The sequence below is a fragment of the Amia ocellicauda genome, chromosome 19, assembly GCF_036373705.1.
Source record: "Amia ocellicauda isolate fAmiCal2 chromosome 19, fAmiCal2.hap1, whole genome shotgun sequence".
Lineage (NCBI taxonomy): Eukaryota > Metazoa > Chordata > Actinopteri > Amiiformes > Amiidae > Amia > Amia ocellicauda.
The window spans coordinates 3,237,894-3,247,744 of record NC_089868.1 but is presented as its reverse complement, the minus strand read 5'-3'; the positions used below and the strand labels follow the sequence as shown (position 1 = coordinate 3,247,744).

General features: G+C 44.9%; 2 non-coding genes across 2 annotated transcripts; both read right to left on the bottom strand.

Annotated features, from left to right (window-relative positions):
- Positions 1-3,686: 3,686 nt before the first annotated feature.
- On the bottom strand, positions 3,687-3,758 carry trnaq-uug (transfer RNA glutamine (anticodon UUG)). Its single transcript has one exon. It is a non-coding gene; the product is annotated as a tRNA-Gln (tRNA).
- Positions 3,759-9,579: 5,821 nt separating this feature from the next.
- trnaq-cug (transfer RNA glutamine (anticodon CUG)) lies at positions 9,580-9,651 on the bottom strand. The gene has a single exon. It is a non-coding gene; the product is annotated as a tRNA-Gln (tRNA).
- Positions 9,652-9,851: the final 200 nt, after the last annotated feature.

Below are 9,851 nucleotides of genomic sequence, written 5' to 3'. Positions count from 1 at the left end.
GAGTGGAAGTTCTTGGACAAAGCCGAACCGGACTGCCTTTGTTCCAAACCACACGGACCTCGTGCCGTGTGCTGTTATCTGAGCCCGAAGCCAGAGAGGCCTCTCTGCGACGAAGTTCAGATAAGTTTAACAGTTTGGAGTTCATGATTCATGACATTTGAGAAATCAATTAGAAATGTTAATCTGTGATTCATAACTCTAGAATGTGTAATATCATTTAGTTTTCTTAAATATAAATGTGTGTTGCATTAAACTGTTTTGTTGATAATTTTAGAAATAAAATCTGTCAACGTCGAGAAATATCTTCTCATTCCTGTTTAACTGTTTAGTCTGAAATTGACACAAGTTAATAGACATTAGATTATTGGTGGCCCTGCCTATCCTAAATCATTGAATAATAATCAGTTAAGGGAAAGTGTGGTAACAAGTAATGATAGGATCTTTCTCGGCACCTAAACGTAAATGAGACTGATATATATATAACAAGAAGTTACCTGACATAAATACTAACCTGCGTAGTTATTTAATGTCTGACTAATAATACTAACGAGAGACTCACCTTCGTCTTACTAACCGGTATTGTAGTCAATGTGTTTATAACCTTTTTTGTTAATCGATTTGTGTTATCATATGAAATCCCATGGTCTTTGATTTGGTCACGGAAGTGATTTGTTGATCTAGAGTTGAATTTTAATTAGTTCTTCCCTTTTGTATAATTAGTGTAGTGCTACATTTAGTCTTTGTTTTGAATAAATTTGACAATGTATATCTTTGGAATTGGTGTCTGTGTCCAATTATTACAGAAATTGAGTTCTACAAGATTCCAGGATTCGTGATATGGTGACACTATAAATTCACTTCTTTACTTGAAATTTATAAGTGTACCTTACGCTACAATGTTTAACTTGTGAAAATTAGCCTCATTTTAACTGGGTTGAGGAATGTGTGGCTGCTGTTGCAGACTTGCTGGAGTCAGAGGAGGCCCTTCGGGATCAGGGTTGAAAACCACTGCAGGCTATCATAGAAAAAGCTTAATTTTGAAGGATGTTCTGCAGGGTATGATTAAGTCACTTTGAGTGGCTAACTTACGGATAGTGTCATGTTTGGACAGCAGAACTTGTTAACTTGCAAACCGCATCAAAATGGTCTGAAGCTTTCACTTTGAAACAGTTCAAATACTTATTATGGGGCCAAGCAACACATTTGCTGGAAGCCTTTTGTTATTGTTTAGATTTTATTTTCTATTCCTCCAAAACGCATCTTCTCTGAAAATAATGATGCATAGGATGTGTGACCTGCTGTATAAAGTTGTGTTCAGGGTTGTTCAAGAAAAGTGCATTGTTTATATCGTTTGGCCATGTTGGATTGGTCAGAAATAATTTGTGTGCAGTGTAATATATTTTTGTTAAGTAACAGTGTACAAGCAAATTCTCAGTTGAAAATAATTCCTTCTGAAGTTTTTTATTTTATTATTATTTTACTTTTATGGTTGAGTTTTAAGGAGACACTTCTTAGTAGATTTGTGTTCAGTGCAGAACCTTGTAACTCCAATGTCATAAAAAACAAACAAATGAAAAACAATATAGGCAGTCACAGTAACTTGTCAGCTTAAACTGGCTTGGTCAAGCTGCCTCCCTTCTTGAGCTTAAGTTGCTTGACTGGTATACTGGTTTTTCCAGTTTTTCCTCTTTTGTTTCTGGGAGCAACACAGGTGCTTTTGAGTATTGCTCTACAGCCTGCGGGGGTGACTTCAGGATCTCTAGGTAGCACACTGTTTTAGGCAGGCTCCTTTGAGCATCTCCTGGGAGCACACTGACTCATCAAGGCTCAGGAGCTGGACTCCGTTTTTTAGCAGAAGCACCGTCCTCAGATTTGCGAATGCGTTTCTTCCCAGGCACTTTAAAAACCCTGCTGTCCTGACCAGGATCCGTCCCCACTTCCATTCCCGTGTCCCACACACTGCTCAGTGTTGTCTTCACAGTCTCCATCTTTTCAGTCTGGTCACCAGCCCTCTCGCTGCTCACCCCCACTCCACTACCTGATGCCCCGTCCTGCTGCTGTATACTGCCATCCAGTCCAGTTAAACGGCTGTCATCCGTACTGTCTGATGCTCCACAAACATTAGCTGACACACCGCTAACACCTGGGACCTCCACAGTCGGCACGGTACCGCCGCGGTCGGAAGTCCTCTCAGCGCCCACACTCTCCTGTACCTGGACCTCCAGACCCTCACTCTCTTCAACAGCCTCCCCCGCAGCCCCTCTTCTCGCCTCCTCTGCCACTTCGGCTGCTCCGCTAGTAGGGCGGCCGGGCTGCTCACCACTCCCCGACCTGGCCTGCTTGGGCTGACCCCCCCGTCGACTGGGACCAGCACCCTCATCCTGATCCTTCTCGGGGCAATGCCTAACAGTGTGGCCTTCATTACCGCAGTTGAAGCACTTCATAGAATCAGATGTGACAAAGACAACATAATCATTGCCATCAACCTTGAACTTAAGCACAATGTTCAGATCCCCATTTATGTCATTCAAAATCATGAATACCTGCCTTCTGAACGAAACAACATGTTTCAACTGCTGTGACTTACACCCCAGCGGTATACGTTTCAAACCCGACATTATCCACCCATGTCTCGCCAGTTCCCTCTCTAATAGGTCGTTTGACAGAAAACGAGTGACATTAGACAAAGTAACTCTCCTGGCCGGAGCTGCTAGTGGGGTGACATTGATCAAAACACCACCGATCACTATACCAGTCTCAACGATACGCGAGACCAACTCAATGCTGCTCAGAAACAGCACAACAGACCTGCTCATACGAGCTGCCGACTTTATATTTTCACAACCGACAACTTGCCCGATCGCCAGAACACACTCCTCCAGGGGCAAGAACTCATCAGAGGTCACTTTAACGCCATGCCGACGTGTTAAAGTCTCGAATAAAAAACTCTGATTCCCCCCCTCCCCGACCCAGCCCCAGACATCCCGATCACTTCGCTGACTGCAGGAGTCAGCTCAGCATGGGGAAACTCTTCAGAAAAACCTCTTACAAAACTGTCAAAGACACATTCAGAAAGAAAGAAAGAAAGAACGAAAAAAGTAGAGGAGAAAAACCACAAACAAACCTGGCAGCAGCAATCATGCACACCTGCACCTCCACACTCACTCCCAACAATCACAGCGGCAGACAGCAAATGTCGATAGTCAATAGTCGATAGATAGATAGATAGATGAGTGAGTGAGTGACAGTGCAGAATCAAATTGTTGTTACAATAAAAGACATCCTCTTCTATATAGATCGGAGAAAACCAGTGGCCGCGAATCAAGCAAAGGAATCCCGAGTGGCAGGCGAGACCTCTACCACTGTAGAGATAGAGATAGATAGATGAGTGAGTGACAGTGCAGACACAAATGTTGTTACAATAATAGCCATCCTCTTCTATATAGATCGGGGAAAACCATTATTTCCAAGAAGGGTTCAACGGGTCTCCGTTAAAGCCACGCAGTCGCCACCAGGGGGCCCCAGGCCTCGGTGTTTCAGGAAGGTGAACGCAGCACGCCAACCCGGAGGTCTCGCCACTTCGTCTCCAAGCCTCCCAAGAAGAACGTAAACGGCCCTGATCGCAGACACAGGCCCTCACCCAGGGAGACCACCGCTTTGCCGCCGCTGCCCCAGCCATGGTGCCCAGGTCCCACCGAGACTTGAACTCGGATCGCTGGATTCAAAGTCCAGAGTGCTAACCATTACACCATGGAACCAAGCTTGATGCTCACACTAACGCCAAAGGTTTCTTCTCTACGCACACGTCTCGCTCTGTCGCACGGCCAGGTCCCGAGTGAGCTAAGTTGCGCCCAGAGTGCTGTCTGTGGTGGGTCACTTGCGGCGGGCCTTCCTGGTGACAATGAGATATGCAGTTGCATCTAGGTGTGGTGTCCTGTCCTCTTGGCTTCCTTTGGCAAATATCCAGCCTGGCAAGTGTTGTCTTCCTGAGGAAAGGCAAGCAATGCAATCAAGGAATTCCTGGAACTCTGAGAGATGTTTTTGCTGTTGACGACGTGTCACTTTAGAACAGGACAACATGCATCTCTACTTGACTTGGCACAATCTGTGAGGGTTGGGCCAACACAACCTACGCAATGTGTCCACACATTTGCTCGTGTCTTGAAATACTTGGAATGACCTGTGACCCCATGCCATGCAGAAGTCCACAGCTATGCGGGTCAGCATGCACTGCTCCTCATCCCCAATGTGCCACTTGTAAGAACTGTGTAAAAAGCGACATAGAACGTGATCAGCAAAGAAACACAATTCTCCTGAGAACGGATTTTCTAGGTATCGTCTCACCTGAATGGCAACAGGCTGCTAAAACTATTATCACACGCACATTGCATGTTAAAGTATGTCAGTAAGGGAGTAATTAAAAGGGCAAATGTGTGAAGTGCATGAAGTGGCCTTTAGTCGCAAGGTAAAAAAGTAGACAGACATACTAAAAAATGACTTGATACAAATCATTTATTTAGTGCAGACAGACCGAGACCAGACACAATAAACTATTCGCAGTCAATATAAATTCACAGCAAAATAGGTTCAGTTCACAATATCCTATAACAAGCTCTATTCAACGAATCGGTTAAACGTTACAAAGGGCATTACACTTGTTGAAAAACAATAGCACACGGATCGAACATGCTATCCTCGCTGTTTTATTCGATTTGATTAGACGACTGAAATGTTTTGTGTGCGGACTGAAAGCACACCTTAGCCGAGCACGATCACAATCTATATCCACAGTTAATTTAAGCAGTATCATATTGTAACCGTTTCAGTTTGTTATCAACCCTTCCGGATCCAAAACCAGGAGTCAGACACCCTTTTCGGTAGACACGCTGTTGACTTCTCACAAGCCCCATCCGCCTTCACAAAGGCAGTGCTAGCAGTGGAAAGAAGGAAGAACTGCAGGAGAAACGCCTGGGGTTATTTAGAGCCCGATTACTCATGTAGCGTTATGTTGGGAACAGAGTCCCTGATAAGAGCATTTGGGCTCTGAGCTGAAGCACTGATCTAAAGAAGACCTCTCCCCCCCCAAAGTTATCAGATTTCCTTAGCTCATCAGCTTGGAACTGGTTTGCATCAAAGTGACAGTTTTGGGGAGGATGGCACCAAGAAGAGGCCAAATAGTTTGGAATTCTGCTATGAGATGTCTGGAGAAAGGGGCCTGTAGGTGATAAAAACTCTTTGAAGTGGACGAGAGCCGAAATCCCGACATAGAGCTACGAACCCGGGCCAACCGGCATTTCCAAAAGATGGCATGGATTGACATCAGTCATAAATCAAGCCCCCCTCCAATAGGACACTGGGGGCTGAAACCGAAATCCAATCTCAAGAACTCAGGAACCAATCACCTATTGATCTGACAGACTATAAGGAACAGCGGACGGTCTTTCTCTCTCTCTCTCTCACCTGAACCAGTAACTCGCTGCCACAGCTCCACCTGTAGCTCTGTTGCCAGAACCGGAACCAGAAACCAACCAAGTCATTGCCAGCAACAGAAGAGTTAAACTGGGAGAAGGAGATTGAGCCGTACGAAGAATTCTTTTAAAGGACTTTATTAAATAAAGAACTTTACAGACTGCGCTGCCCGCCTGTGCCCACCTGATCAGTGGAGTGAATACAGCTGGACAATTGACTAAGTCGACTGTATACGAAAGTGTCAGTCATTTAAATAGCTATTTGAGTCTTAAGAAACTTGACCCTTGGAACAAACAGGGCCCTGCTTTCCTCAAAGAAGATTTTGTGCACAAACTTGGAGCCTTCAAACCAGTGGAAAATCTGTTTGGAAACGACACTACTTTCGAGAAACCCCAATTTCCAGGTGCATCGACTGAGTGGAAGTTCTTGGACAAAGCCGAACCGGACTGCCTTTGTTCCAAACCACACGGACCTCGTGCCGTGTGCTGTTATCTGAGCCCGAAGCCAGAGAGGCCTCTCTGCGACGAAGTTCAGATAAGTTTAACAGTTTGGAGTTCATGATTCATGACATTTGAGAAATCAATTAGAAATGTTAATCTGTGATTCATAACTCTAGAATGTGTAATATCATTTAGTTTTCTTAAATATAAATGTGTGTTGCATTAAACTGTTTTGTTGATAATTTTAGAAATAAAATCTGTCAACGTCGAGAAATATCTTCTCATTCCTGTTTAACTGTTTAGTCTGAAATTGACACAAGTTAATAGACATTAGATTATTGGTGGCCCTGCCTATCCTAAATCATTGAATAATAATCAGTTAAGGGAAAGTGTGGTAACAAGTAATGATAGGATCTTTCTCGGCACCTAAACGTAAATGAGACTGATATATATATAACGAGAAGTTACCTGACATAAATACTAACCTGCGTAGTTATTTAATGTCTGACTAATAATACTAACGAGAGACTCACCTTCGTCTTACTAACCGGTATTGTAGTCAATGTGTTTATAACCTTTTTTGTTAATCGAATTGTGTTATCATATGAAATCCCATGGTCTTTGATTTGGTCACGGAAGTGATTTGTTGATCTAGAGTTGAATTTTAATTAGTTCTTCCCTTTTGTATAATTAGTGTAGTGCTACATTTAGTCTTTGTTTTGAATAAATTTGACAATTTATATCTTTGGAATTGGTGTCTGCGTCCAATTATTACAGAAATTGAGTTCTACAAGATTCCAGGATTCGTGATAAGGTGACACTATAAATTCACTTCTTTACTTGAAATTTATAAGTGTACCTTACGCTACAATGTTTAACTTGTGAAAATGAGCCTCATTTTAACTGGGCTGAGGAATGTGTGGCTGCTGTTGCAGACTTGCTGGAGTCAGAGGAGGCCCTTCGGGATCAGGGTTGAAAACCACTGCAGGCTATCATAGAAAAAGCTTAATTTCGAAGGATGTTCTGCAGGGTATGATTAAGTCACTTTGAGTGGCTAACTTACGGATAGTGTCATGTTTGGACAGCAGAACTTGTTAACTTGCAAACCGCATCAAAATGGTCTGAAGCTTTCACTTTGAAACAGTTCAAATACTTATTATGGGGCCAAGCAACACATTTGCTGGAAGCCTTTTGTTATTGTTTAGATTTTATTTTCTATTCCTCCAAAACGCATCTTCTCTGAAAATAATGATGCATGGGATGTGTGACCTGCTGTATAAAGTTGTGTTCAGGGTTGTTCAAGAAAAGTGCATTGTTTATATCGTTTGGCCATGTTGGATTGGTCAGAAATAATTTGTGTGCAGTGTAATATATTTTTGTTAAGTAACAGTGTACAAGCAAACTCTCAGTTGAAAATAATTCCTTCTGAAGTTTTTTATTTTATTATTATTTTACTTTTATGGTTGAGTTTTAAGGAGACACTTCTTAGTAGATTTGTGTTCAGTGCAGAACCTTGTAACTCCAATGTCATAAAAAACAAACAAATGAAAAACAATATAGGCAGTCACAGTAACTTGTCAGCTTAAACTGGCTTGGTCAAGCTACCTCCCTTCTTGAGCTTAAGTTGCTTGACTGGTATACTGGTTTTTCCAGTTTTTCCTCTTTTGTTTCTGGGAGCAACACAGGTGCTTTTGAGTTGCGGGGGTGACTTCAGGATCTCTAGGTAGCACACTGTTTTAGGCAGGCTCCTTTGAGCATCTCCTGGGAGCACACTGACTCATCAAGGCTCAGGAGCTGGACTCCGTTTTTTAGCAGAAGCACCGTCCTCAGATTTGCGAATGCGTTTCTTCCCAGGCACTTTAAAAATCCTGCTGTCCTGATCAGGATCCGTCCCCACTTCCATTCCCGTGTCCCACACACTGCTCAGTGTTGTCTTCACAGTCTCCATCTTTTCAGTCTGGTCACCAGCCCTCTCGCTGCTCACCCCCACTCCACTACCTGATGCCCCATCCTGCTGCTGTATACTGCCATCCAGTCCAGTTAAACGGCTGTCATCCGTACTGTCTGATGCTCCACAAACATTAGCTGACACACCGCTAACACCTGGGACCTCCACAGTCGGCACGGTACCGCCGCGGTCGGAAGTCCTCTCAGCGCCCACACTCTCCTGTACCTGGACCTTCAGACCCTCACTCTCTTCAACAGCCTCCCCCGCAGCCCCTCTTCTCGCCTCCTCTGCCACTTCGGCTGCTCCGCTAGTAGGGCGGCCGGGCTGCTCACCACTCCCCGACCTGGCCTGCTTGGGCTGACCCCCCCGTCGACTGGGACCAGCACCCTCATCCTGATCCTTCTCGGGGCAATGCCTAACAGTGTGGCCTTCATTACCGCAGTTGAAGCACTTCATAGAATCAGATGTGACAAAGACAACATAATCATTGCCATCAACCTTGAACTTAAGCACAATGTTCAGATCCCCATTTATGTCATTCAAAATCATGAATACCTGCCTTCTGAACGAAACAACATGTTTCAACTGCTGTGACTTACACCCCAGCGGTATACGTTTCAAACCCGACATTATCCACCCATGTCTCGCCAGTTCCCTCTCTAATAGGTCGTTTGACAGAAAACGAGGGACATTAGACAAAGTAACTCTCCTGGCCGGAGCTGCTAGTGGGGTGACATTGATCAAAACACCACCGATCACTATACCAGTCTCAACGATACGCGAGACCAACTCAATGCTGCTCAGAAACAGCACAACAGACCCGCTCATACGAGCTGCCGACTTTATATTTTCACAACCGACAACTTGCCCGATCGCCAGAACACACTCCTCCAGGGGCAAAAACTCATCAGAGGTCACTTTAACGCCATGCCGACGTGTTAAAGTCTCGAATAAAAAACTCTGATTCCCCCCCTCCCCGACCCAGCCCCAGACATCCCGATCACTTCGCTGACTGCAGGAGTCAGCTCAGCATGGGGAAACTCTTCAGAAAAACCTCTTACAAAACTGTCAAAGACACATTCAGAAAGAAAGAAAGAAAGAACGAAAAAAGTAGAGGAGAAAAACCACAAACAAACCTGGCAGCAGCAAACATGCACACCTGCACCTCCACACTCACTCCCAACAATCACAGCGGCAGACAGCAAATGTCGATAGTCAATAGTCGATAGATAGATAGATAGATAGATAGATGAGTGAGTGAGTGACAGTGCAGAATCAAATGTCTGGTTGTTACAATAAAAGACATCCTCTTCTATATAGATCGGAGAAAACCAGTGGCCGCGAATCAAGCAAAGGAATCCCGAGTGGCAGGCGAGACCTCTACCACTGTAGAGATAGAGATAGATAGATGAGTGAGTGACAGTGCAGACACAAATGTCTGGTTGTTACAATAATAGCCATCCTCTTCTATATAGATCGGGGAAAACCATTATTTCCAAGAAGGGTTCAACACAGGCACCTTCTCCGTTAAAGCCACGCAGTCGCCACCAGGGGGCCCCAGGCCTCGGTGTTTCAGGAAGGTGAACGCAGCACGCCAACCCGGAGGTCTCGCCACTTCGTCTCCAAGCCTCCCAAGAAGAACGTAAACGGCCCTGATCGCAGACACAGGCCCTCACCCAGGGAGACCACTGCTTTGCCGCCGCTGCCCCAGCCATGGGGCCCAGGTCCCACCGAGACTTGAACTCGGATCGCTGGATTCAGAGTCCAGAGTGCTAACCATTACACCATGGAACCAAGCTTGATGCTTGTGCTAAAGGTCTCTGCTCTACGCACACGTCTCGCTCTGTCGCACGGCCAGGTCCCGAGTGAGCCAAGTTGCGCCCAGAGTGCTGTCTGTGGTGGGTCACTTGCGGCGGGCCTTCCTGGTGACAATGAGATATGCAGTTGCATCTAGGTGTGGTGTCCTGTCCTCTTGGCTTCCTTTGGCAAATATC